Here is a 12850-nt window from a genome sequence, read left to right on the forward strand (position 1 = left end):
GACGGAAACGACAGTTTTATTAGGAGTTTTTACAGCAGATTCAGCAACGCTAAGTTCTTATATTTTTTGTCTAATCTGCAAATCTTAAGGTGGTTTGACACGGCTATCAAGAATTCACAATATTATAACCCGGCCATTTTTAATGGAACCATAGGTTAATGTCACAGGTGTGATCTTTCATGTAAAACTGAGCTGGATTAATAAATCAACTACGTGCACACATACGCACAACACTTAACTGTAAAGATAGCTATCAAGAAGTATCAAGATTAAAATATTAGCAGGATAAACTGAGATGCCCGGGATTGACGAATATTTCACACTCCCATATTTTTACTGTTATCGAAATCGATAAATATAGCTATATGGGTCAGAGACCTGGACAACATATAGAAGGCATCACACGCTATTGGAAAGGTTTATTCAAAGTTTTATTCGCAGAATACTTAATATTAACTGAATGACTCAAGCGCCTAACACTGTAATTCTTGAACAATTAAATAGCACTAGTATTGACGTTAAAACCATTAAAAATAAGATGCGCTGGACTGGGCACTTGATTAGGATGGATGACAAAATCCCTCATAAAAAAACTGTTTTATGGCGAGATAGATAGGGGGTACAAAAACACAACATACACCAAGTAAAATATTTCAGCATTATCTGAAAAACAACTTGAAATAAAATGAAGATTGGATGAACAGAATCCGAGTGAAAGATCGATCACTGTGGAGAAAACCGTCTGTTAAAGTAGTAAGATTTTTTTAGAGTAACGTGGAGATGTCGCTGTTATATAATGTGTTTTTAAGATGTCAGGACGAAAATAAAACGTCAGAGAGATTAAATCAGAAACTGAAGCTTGTTTTGTAAATCATCTGAAACAACGCAATAAAAGACGGAAACGACAGTTTTATTAGGAGTTTTTACAGCAGATTCAGCAACGCTAAGTTCTTATATTTTTTGTCTAATCTGCAAATCTTAAGGTGGTTTGACACGGCTATCAAGAATTCACAATATTATAACCCGGCCATTTTTAATGGAACCATAGGTTAATGTCACAGGTGTGATCTTTCATGTAGAACTGAACTGGATTAATAAATACGCACAACACTTAACTGTAAAGATAGCTATCAAGAAGTGTCAAGAATAAAATATTAGCAGGATAAACTGAGATGCCCGGAATTGAATGGTGATTAACGAATATTTCACACTCCCATATTTTTACTGTTATCGAAATCGATGAAATAGCCCATTCCCCAATCAAATTGATTAATTGCCCATTTAATTGATAACCTGTTGGGGCATTCGTTGTCGAAACTTCACATGCCTCTGGCAGTGACTTAGTAAAGATTATATTACAGTCTACAATGAACTGCAAAGAACGTATTGTTATTTGTATAAAATGATTACATATACAATGCCTAGCATGTGAGTTTAAATGCGAAAGTCAATTATCATGCTACAGTTGTACTCTAAACAACGCTTCATTCCGAATGCGCACTAGTCATATCAATACTACCATACAGTTGAATGTATATGTCTTGAATTACTCGTTGTTCTGTGATAATTGCTCGGAATTAAGTTAAAGATGAAGAAGTCTAGTATCATTCTGAAATTGTGCTTTAAATAGAAACATTCATTTCGAACGCGCCCCTATCATATCAAAGCGCCTACTATTGATTTTATATGTTGGGTATTCGTGTAGTAATATAACGTCTCAAATACGTTTGTGATATTAGACTGTGAAGATGTTAACTTTGGTCAAATTCGTCTGTTCTTTCTTGTATCGAATGCGAAGATATCCTGACAAAAAATCTATCTAGGAAAACTACCAGACACATGAAATACTTTCGTGTAAAATTACATGACAATCGGGCCTCTTTAATTCGTTTCTTATTGTTGAGCACTTTCAGTTCAATAAAATTCGGTCAATTAACTCTCATGCATAGATCAGGGTATAACGATTAGATCACTGCCCGACTGACGTAAAGAATATTTAAAATTAAAATGTTTAAATTCAACGTTATTTCGCGCGGATTGAGACAGTCTTTGCTACTTGAGCCAGAGATGCCTTGTGTTGCCGAGTTTGAATCGTTCGACTGGTGTTAATTGTGACACCCTGCACTGAATATTCTCGAAAGGATGAAACGCTAGTGTCTGTAGGTATTTAATTATTATAGTAAAAACATAATTAAATATATATATATATATATATATATATATATATATATATATATATATATATAAAGGGTGAACAGAAAGTCCTTGGACCATTTTTAGTTTTAAAATTAAATATTGTTAAAATAACTTTTTCTCTTTTCGAATAAAGTAAGTATTTAGTCTAAGTAACTATTGATCTAATTATTTTTAACAAAAATATTGAAATAATTTTGTTTAAACTTTCAGAAAAATGAGCAAACGAGAGGCCATAATTCAGCTTCATTGCGCGGGAAGGACAAACTCAGAGATTATAAAGCTCTTGAAAATGGCTTAATCCACCGTGTACCATGTTGTGAACAGATTTAAGGAACTTGGTACATCTGAAGACCGTTCTAGGAGTGGAAGATCTCGAACTGCTCGAAGAAAGAAGGTGATTAAAGCTGTCCGAGGGAGGGTAAGGAGGAACCTGCAGTGATCTGCAAGACAAATGGCTAAATACATGAATGTGAGCGTGACCTCGACGAGAACCATCGTAAAAAACGATCTCCAGTTGTCTCCCTACAAGATGAGAAACAGACAGTACCTCACACCTGCCCAAAAGCACAAGAGACTTGAAAGAGCAAAGCTTCTTCTTGGCGAACTGAAGGCTGGCACGGCAGAGCGAGAGATCGTTTTTTTCTGATGAAAAACTCTTCACAATTGAATCGACTGTTAACAATCAGAACGACAGAGTTTACACAAAATCTTCAGCAGACATTGATGACTCCGTGAGATTAGTTTTCCGCCGACAAAAGCCGTCTTCCCTCATGGTATGGGCTGCAGTCTCCAAATCTTAGAAGTCGCCTCTGATTTTCGTGGAGCAGGGGGTTAAGATCAACACAGATCGCTACATTAACGATATTTTGATTCCAGCATTTGAAGAGATGAAAAACCACTTCAAAGATCAGCCTTTCACCTTCCAACAAGATGAAGCACCATCTCACATGTCCAGAAAATCTCAGGATTGATGCCAACGTCATTTTCCAAAATTCTGGAGTAAGGAGATGTGGCCTCCTGCATCGCCTGATCTGAATCTCATGGATTTTTCGGTGTGGTCTTTGTTGGAGGCAAGGGTCTGTTCTGTTGCTCATCCAAGTGTTGATGCTTTGAAGACATCTCTTCTGAGTGAATGGGCTTAAATACCTCAGGAAACGCTGCGTGCCTCGGTTGCTAACTTCAGACAGAGTATTGAACGTCTAATCGAAAGGAAGGGACACCACATTGAAAATAAATAATTTGAATTTATTCTTGGTTTCCTAACTTATAATTTTCATTCATGTTTAATTTATATTTTTGTAATTTTCTATTAATAAACCACTTTTGAATTGGTCCAAGGACTTTCTGTTCACCCTGTATATATATATATATATATATATATATATATATATATATATATATATATATATAGTTAGTTAGTTAGTTAGTTAGTTAGTTAGTTTAATTATTAAATACGTATAGACACTAGCGTGTCATCCTCTCGGGAATCATCAGTTCAAGGTGCCAGGATTAAGACTAGTCGGCCGATTCGAACCCGGCAACGAAACCGTTTCTGAATACTGTTGAAATTTAAACATTTACTTTTCTTTTTAACACCTGTCAGAGTGATATAATGTAATAGATTGTCTAAATATAATACAACGTAATTGCAAATATTCTTAGAATTTTTGTTGGGGGGTTCATGTAATAGTGACTAAGTACTCGTCTTACATTGTTTAATGTTAATGAGTCATTATTATCATGTTGCGCCGGCAAATATTCAAAAATTGGCATAATTATTATTAGATTAGTTTCTCTGCTACGAAACAGGCGCTGTCAGAATAAAACCTTCATCTCATTTTCTTCTTATCTAAAGTGTCGATGTATTTTATTGCGATAGTATATGATAATATAGTTTTAGCTAAACTGTTCGATGTTGTCTTTACAATATTTGTAACTATTTAAAAAAAAATGAAATGTCAAATGTATGATCCACATATCACATGAAAAGTAAAGTTAAATATAGTTATTTTAAGCTAAATTTACTTTGGTAAAGATATTTTATTTGATATTAATCTATTGACGAGTATTATCATGATAAACTTCGATAATCTGACTAGATGAGAACAGAACAGATGGAGGAGAGAGATAAATAGATACACTGTATACATACATATATATATATATACATATATATATATATATGTGTATATATATATACGCTGTATACATATATATATATATGTGTATATATATATACGCTGTATACATATATATGCATATATATATGCACACATATATATACGCTATATACACATATATACATACACACCCATACACACACATATATATATATATATATATATATATATATATATATATATATATGTTATACGTTTTAACATGAAATATTCTATTGCCACCTATGAGACACGGATGTGAATTATTGTCAGCTTTCGTTATTCTCCTACCTTTCCCAAGATTCGTCTTTCATATCTTACTTTTTTGTTATTGTTGTTGTTGCAGTTTTTCCTAGACTTCCGGCAAAATCGCTTCACTCAACCCATAACACGTGACCACGGGAGAACTACTTTGCACCGCGCCATTATGTCAATTGTGATTAGGTCGACAACTCCTGCTTAGTCCTTCGGGAAAAGTATGTCAATTTTGAACAGTGCATATTGTCCCCGTACAAGTGCGTATTAGCATGTCGGTAACTGAATCTACGTCGAATTAAGTCTTAAAGTGCTAAACATATTTTCAAATATCTATCGAAACTGGTGGTGGATTGATATTCGCCGTCGTAACAACAACTAAAGTTGCTGCTCTTTACCTCTTGTTCCAAATTAAACTCTCATGTTTAATATACCCTTTTTCTAAGTATTAAACGACATTTTGTTTTATAACAGTTTAACTGTTTTCAACATTGTCGTCGGTTGTACAGTTCCATGCATTTATTCAGTACCAATTTCTCTTAGACTTTGCTCGCAGTTTTACTGTACTATTTCTCGCGCTCCCATGATTATTGGTACTATATTAATTTTAATAGTGTTCTATATCCTTTTAAGCTATTTGCTTTGTTTTTCTTTCAATTTAATCTCCCCACTTAAAAAAAAACTATTAGCTATTGATGTACTCTTTGTTCGATGAGTTAATTTGTATGCCCCTCTATCTGCTAGAGGATATAAAGATTCCATTTTCTTATACTGTCTCCAGATTGTCTGTATAATGTGTCTGCATGTATCAAACACATGCATCCCATCTCTTATTGTATCCACATTTTGGTAGTTTGCTGCATTCAATTATTTTGTCGTTTATAGTTTCGTCTCCTTGATCACAGGGTATATATTTACTGTTTTCCATGTAGTTAGTTATAATTGCATTGCTCTGTGCAGCTCTCAGAAGCTATTCTTTATCTTTGTTTTTGTGTCCTATTTTTTATCCATGCCCAAGTTTTTTCTTAGTTCTCACATCATGTGTATCTTATGAATCATCCCTGCAGCTCCACTTTTTTTCTTTCTTGTCTTTTGTTTTCAGATTTTCGACGTGTACTGTATTATTTAGTTTAATTGTGTGGTAATCAATAGTTATGTGTTCTATCTTATCTATTTTTCCAGATCTTTTGTGTAACGCTTAACAAAACCGATTATACTTACCTACCCTTTTCCCCCTTCGCCTCTTTCAACAATCATTCAACTAGTATGTTCTTTCTTGTGTCGTGCATCTTCAGACAAATATAGGCAATACAGCACAATCACGTTGACACACCGATTCTCGCCAGATCACCGAAGTTAAGCAACGTCGATCCTGGCCAGTACCAGATGGGTAACTAATCTGGATGGCGGCGTTTGCTGTTAGGTAAAATACCAGGTTTGAAACTGGCGCGGTCTACCATTCTCTCGATGATAGATGGGCCTCACTTAAGCCATCGTTTCTTCTCAGAAGATGAATTGCAAGCGATTTTATTAGCAGCAGGAGCAGCGTTTGAACACGTATGGAAATTTTCAAGAGTCTTAAGATAAAGAAAAAGAGGACATCACGTTGACACCCATCTTATGATGGCGTCACGATAAAAAATACCCTTGATAGCCCTGGCGAAGCATTAAGTATTCAGTTACAGACAATGTTTGAATTACGTTACAAAATCGTGTAGTGAATACAATCTCGGCTCCGGACTCATGTCACGTTATATATTATGATGAAGAAGCTTAAAATATCGTTGCTCTTAGCTGCGAATACCCCAGTGTATTTTATTAGGCAAACTATCCACGTTTTTATTATTGTTGTCTAGAAGTGTTCGCACGGATCATCATCAGATGTTCTCACTGACAAAATCAGTGATAGTTCCTAGTGTCCATCGCCAAAAATATTTGCAAATTAATTGACATTATCGCAACATCTACTTGAAAATGATTTCTCACTGGCAATACCTGTTGGTCTTCATGAAATTTGGGTATCAATACGCCTTTCCAAATCCCTGGTTCTCTTTGCACTTATCCAGTGGAAGGCTGACGAGTGCTTTCTATCCTCGCGCTTTTCATTCTCCTTGGCCATTCACGACTATTAGGTGTGAAACCAGGCGATACGGACATTATTATTTACTCACTAGAAGCATTGACACAAGCCATCATCAAAGATCTTTGCTGGAAACCAGCCTGCGATGTTCCCTGGTAGCTGAGTGTCAACAAGTCTCCCTAGTTTTCAGCACCTCTTTCGATAACATTTGCAAATAAATTTGCATTATCGCAACATCGACTTTCCATTTATTTCTCGTTGGCAACAGATTTTGATCTTCACTGGAAATTGAATGGCAACAAGTATTCCCAAAGTCCCAGTTCTCTTCGCACCCATCCGGCGGAGATTTGGTCAGTTCGTCGGTCTTTCCTTTTTCCTTTACTCTACATGGTTATTTAGTCTCACTCTTCCTGAGGGAGGGATAGGGGCAGTGATGTCGTGATAGAAGGATGAGGTGAGGTTAGAGAACTTCTCGATGTTGCTGTTATTATTATTATTATTATTATTATTATTATCATTATTATTATTATTATTATTGTTGTTGTTGTTGCTTATGCTAGTGCAACTATCTCAGCGTTCGTAATGTAATTTTATTTATTTTTTAATTTAAGCGTAAACGGTATTAAAAATTGCGATTATTCCCTGGAAGAAAGTCAGGGTCATGGGAAAAATGTCTGCACTCAACAGATGTCGATAAATTATGTTTGTTCATCTTTATTACGGATTAATTTTTTCCCTTTAAAAATTTCCATTTTTACAAATAAAAAATTAAAAAAATAAAATTCTTTAATGTGTTTGTGACACTTCCCTGCACTCATACATTCGGTACTTTACGAATGTGCTTCAAGTTCATCGCATTTCGCAGATGCCTGAGCACGTTTCTATACAAGATTATTCCGTTAATAAGGTTGGAGTTTGTAATCATATACTGTACCCTTAACATGTATAGTGATGAATGAGATTTACAGCAAGAACTCAATAATGATAATGTTGAACCATACGCGTATCTCAATAACTCCAGCGCTTGTGTGATGTAGTTGTATGCTCCTTAATTTTCTTATTCTCGCATGCGTCGTGTTGTCAAAACAATTCCAAAGTTCAATTAATATAAATGCAAAATAGTCTCACAAGATAAAACACAGTCTTCGACACATCGTGCATAGATCGGCTGTAGTCAGTGTGAACGAGTAAAGAACTCACATTATGGCACGTTAATACTTGTTTGTCGAGGCACCTATATTAGTCGATTGATCTGTTCATTCGTTCATCTGATAAAGCTTTACCGGGTGTGCCTCGCGCCATATATTGTCGTAACTGCCGCAAACAGAAAATCTGCGTTAAATTGACTCAAAATATATAAATATAGTCACCGTCATCCATTCATCGTTTCTAACAATTTTTTCTGCTATGTTTCTTTTTTACTTTCGATATTTTTTCTCATAAATATCTCCGTATCACTCTATCACTCTCTGAGGTCTTTGCTCTAGCTGGGCTTCCAAAATATCCAAAATGCAGAGGATATAAAAATCTGGTTGCGGTTGGTCTCTTCTCTTCCATTCGGCCTCCTTGAGAAACAGTATATGTTGCTCTATCCTCTGTATTCTATAGATAAGTTTAGGGGAGGGGGTGCTCGACAAGTCCAATCCTTGGTAACCCCCCTGAAAAGCATTCATATGAACTCATCTTTCTAAAACAAGAGCAAAAATGTTCCTACCTTCTCCCGCAAATTCCCTCTCTTCCTGTCTATCTCTCCTTCTTTGTCTCTCTTTCACTGTACCAAAATAGGTTACTGTTGTCATGTCTGGAGTGAGCTGCTCTGAAACGCTTTTACTTGACGATATAATAAACATACAATGTAAATAGCAATCTATTGAGTGTGACATCATTTCGTCATTACAGCTTCTATTTCTAGCCTCGCTCTATTGTGATTTTCACAAAAGGTGCTCGTCCAACTTTTTAAACTCTCCCAACAAAATATTTTTTCATAGAAAAATCAAGAGACTTGATGTAAAGAAGTAAACTATTAAATTAGTCTCTATAGGATAATTTTACATTGAACATTTACACTCCCTGAAACCACAGAAATCATTCCTTGTTTTCCAGAAATGTCACGAACGAATTTTAGGACAAGAGGATAAAACCAAAAATAAACTTATTGCCAACTTTCTGTTTAAAATAATTAATCGTTTAACTAGAAGTGCAGCAAGGAATTTCTATCCGCCCTCTATCTCCTTGTGCAAAAGTGGATTAATGTAATAGAGCGTATATCAGCGCCTATAAACATTGCAGCAGCAAACGAAAGATGCAAGAAAAGCGATTGTACTTACAGCATGAACAGCTTTTGAACGCATATGCAAATTGCCAAGAGTGATCGGGCCTGTAGTCTGAAGAAAAAAAAAGACACCCTGTGGTCGGGGAGGAATAAAGTCGGCGCCGAAGGAGAAGGCGATAATGGGCTGGCTTTGGCCAGTGTGCGCTAGAAAGAAAGCGAAACGCGAGCCGGATGAGATGGGCACGTGGCAGCGAGAGACTCTTTAAGCTGATGTCGAGACGGTGAGAAAGAATAACTGTAATAAACGACTTGTGTTAAAGAGAATGTAAAGACGGGTCAATTTATCTACATTGTTGTTGTTTTTTTCTTTTCGACGGTGCGGGACGACGTGGGGGTCAGAGACATATGTGAACTGTAATTAATTCGGTTCAGCGTAAAGACCACGTTGCACTAGGACTGTCATTTCTATAAAAGTTTTGCTTGGAACATTCTTTCATGTAGTGATGAAGTTAAAAATGTAATTAAAAGCAAGTTACGATTGGTATCTTCTTCGATTCTTACAGCCATTTTCCATACAAAAAAAAATGTTACAAACCCTTCCCTTACTGTATCCCTAACCTCACGCTTGACGGTCGATTTGAATCCAATCTTTATAAATATCACAACAAAATCAATTCCAGTTACAACTACATGAAACTTTTTTCCCTTCCTCGATCTTAGAAAAAAGCAATACAGAACTCCCACTAACATATTATTTCCTAATACACCATTTCCGTTGATCAAAATACCCCGAGCTTTCATCGCAATCGACTACGACATGATTCTCTTCAAGTCTAATGCAAATGATTAGGTTTTAAGCCGCCATATTGGACAACTAATTGTACTTCACTAATCTGCGGCCCATATTATTCAACGTTTCATATCTGTTAGCGACTGTAATCGCCCAATTCACAAGTTTTTAAACCCCTACATTATAGAGGACCATGGTCTTGAGACGCATTAGTAAAAGGTTCTATCCATATGTTCAAATGTCAATCTGTCTCTGAATAGCAGTTCGTCTTTCTAACTCTCTTTCTCTATATATATTTTCTCACTCTTTCTTTAACGCTACAATTTGAAACAGTGCAAGATAATCAGTGACACTTGTATCCAATGTTTATCGTTTGTCTGATATATTTTATGTATCGAATATAAGACATCCAATACAATCTGTAGTTTCGATTTTCCGTCCTAGCGTTATACCGCTGTACCAATAATTTTTACTGAAATCATATACAGTGATTTTATGTTCTACTTCAGGCTTTCTCAGATTGTGTAAAATACACATCTGGCAGCGAGAGACATTTTTTTAAGTGGTGCCGAAATAAGGATGATGAATATTTAGGTTTAAAGGGAAAAGATGCTTACCCAGATTTAAATGTATTTCTTCACTTTTGTTTGTATGTAACGACAATGTTACACTCCTACAAGAATGTTACACTCCTACAAGAAGAGGTTGATTGGTAAAGCCATAAATGCTGACTGATATGCCCGCCTAGAAATGTACGTTGAAAGCCCCAGGCTAAGGTTATACCAACCCGAACACGATCATTTGTTCAGTAATTCGACTTATTAGAGTATTTCTTGAACATATATCCCAAGACTATCTAATCGTACATATCAGACACTTTTTTGCGAATAAAACTCAAGATGAGGGCAGTAGTCCAAATAATCCAAATAAGAAAAATGACCAGCGTTAAACGCGCTAATCAACCAGCCGCATCTTATGGATATCTTTACTCGATTTAATGTTTCACGTTTCTCTTGCAACTGTTATTTTTTATTGTTCTTATTTTAACTGAAGACATTGAGTCCGGTTTCTATGGAAACCCAAACGTGCTAAAATTAATAGTCATAAGAATGCGACGTAATTCAATTAACTATGCGATCATTATTCCGCTTTTTCTGACATTTATTGGCTACTGTAATGGATTTGAGTTTTCTATTGAATTCTTTACATAATGGAAATTTCCATTGAAAATGCACTCTTCTGCTTGGACTGTCATGAAAAGAGGTGATCTATGCAAACACTATCGTGTGGACAACTATCCTATAACGGGAGATGAAATGACGAACGAGTGCACGCGTTGTTGAGCTATATAAACATACACCAAAAGATAAAGTGATACAGAGAGATAAAGAAGGGGGAAAAACGAAAAGAAAAAAAGCCAGAGAGCAAGGGAAAGTGGGCTATTTGGTTTCTCTTACTAATATATCAACGTGTAACGTTATCCAACACGTTGTTGCCTCAGTCGCAAAGTAGACAAAGAAGAGAAAATAACTTCAACTGTCTTTTTCTGATATACAACGATATCTATTTCCTTACTCTTCCACCACGGGTGACTTCCCGTTACGGCTTTGACGTGTCTCTCGTGATCGTTTCTCGAGCATCCTCTTTAACGTCACCTACGACTCTTACGTGATCTATCTCCTTTTTATAGTTTTTACTTCCAATATCGCTATTTCGCATTTTCGTATACGTTTGCAGACGCGCGTCCGCGCTTGATTAAAACCGCTTAAAAACGCCTCGGGGTCACTAGAGAACTATCATCAAAGGGATCGTCAGTAGGACGACGATTGTCACCAAGAGAAAGAATGGGTTGGTTAGGCATTTTATTTATTTAACTTAAGAATATTATAGAAGAATTCCGCTCAACAAGTACTTCTTTATATGAGACGTAAATAGGGCCATGTTATGGTGGCGAATCAGTGTCGTCGTATCTTTTTTCTACATTATATTCTGAGAAATTCATTTTCTTCATGAAAGTTCGGAGTAGCTAATTTGATAGAAATAATCACAGATACAAGCTCTGTAAAATTTTGGTTATACAGAACAATGCTTTCAACTTGGTTGCTATTTGTACAACGTTTCAACCTAACTTCTGATATTTCCCGGCCAATACTTACGAGCAAAAAAACTTAGGAATCAATTCGGCATTTTAAAATTAACTTTTCTTTTATGACCAATGAGTCGATCCCTCTGATTTTCGTTTCGCCGTGGATAAAAGCGTTTAATGACCATGGGTTTCAGTGAGAATCCTTCTGCGGATGAAAAATATAAATCACGCGGCCCCGTTTAGTACTAGGGTGCAGGAGTGTACGGAAGCCCATGGGGCAATATCGTAATCATCGTTAGTTGTGGAACTTTTGTAAATTGCATTACTTAAAGGGGCGGCTTATCAAGAACTTGTTCCCGTTGTCCTTGAAGAAGGCCATATTGCTAGAATGTAGGAAAACGGAATAGTTCCAAAGGCGTGCCGTTCTAACAAAGACACTTTGTTCATGGAATCAAGGTGTATGTTTATGCACAGATAAAGAGTGAGGCAAATTATTGATAGTGGTTTCAGTTTTTTTTTTTGTGCAAGCTAGGTAACATACAAATATCCGTGCATGATGTCGCCAAGCTAATAAAGAACCTAGATTCCAGTAAAGCAACTGGCACAGATGGCATCCCAATTATAGTGTTTAAAACGCTTCAACCGGAACTTGCTCCCATACTTACGAAACTATTTAAGCGCTGCCTTAAGGAGAAGTGCTTTCCGACTCCCTGGAAGACCTCATCAGTTTGCCCTGTATTTAGGTATTCAGGTGATAAGTCATCTCCCCCTCAGTACAGACCTATAAGTCTCCTGTGTGTTATGAGTAAGTTGCTGGAATCCATATTAAATACAGAAATAGTCAACCACCTCAGCAGGAATAACCTTCTTAGTGAGACGCAATATGGTTTCCGCTCTGCAAGATCTACCGCAGATGTGCTGACGGTTATGTCCCACAGGATTAGTGAATCTCTGGAAAAAGGCTTCCTTTCTAGGGTATTTGCTCTTGACATATCAAAGGCCTTCGACAAGG

The 12850-nt window shown here is 36.3% G+C and overlaps 1 protein-coding gene across 16 annotated transcripts in view; it reads right to left on the reverse strand.

Moving 5' to 3' along the window:
* The window catches only part of LOC145263650 (5-hydroxytryptamine receptor-like), a 1538699-nt gene that overhangs the window by 266038 nt on the left and 1259811 nt on the right, over positions 1-12850 (reverse strand). For 4 of the 16 annotated variants that reach the window (XM_080120514.1, XM_080120515.1, XM_080120512.1 and 1 more), the window contains one exon: positions 9018-9074. The exons of the other annotated variants lie outside the window; for them this stretch is intronic. The gene's annotated coding sequence lies outside the window, so the exon portion shown is untranslated. The remainder of the gene's footprint in view (positions 1-9017; positions 9075-12850) is intronic. 16 annotated transcript variants of the gene reach the window in all.

The sequence above is a fragment of the Euprymna scolopes genome, chromosome 39 (genome assembly GCF_053919585.1).
Source record: "Euprymna scolopes isolate OS-2025 chromosome 39, ASM5391958v1, whole genome shotgun sequence".
NCBI classification, from domain to species: domain Eukaryota; kingdom Metazoa; phylum Mollusca; class Cephalopoda; order Sepiida; family Sepiolidae; genus Euprymna; species Euprymna scolopes.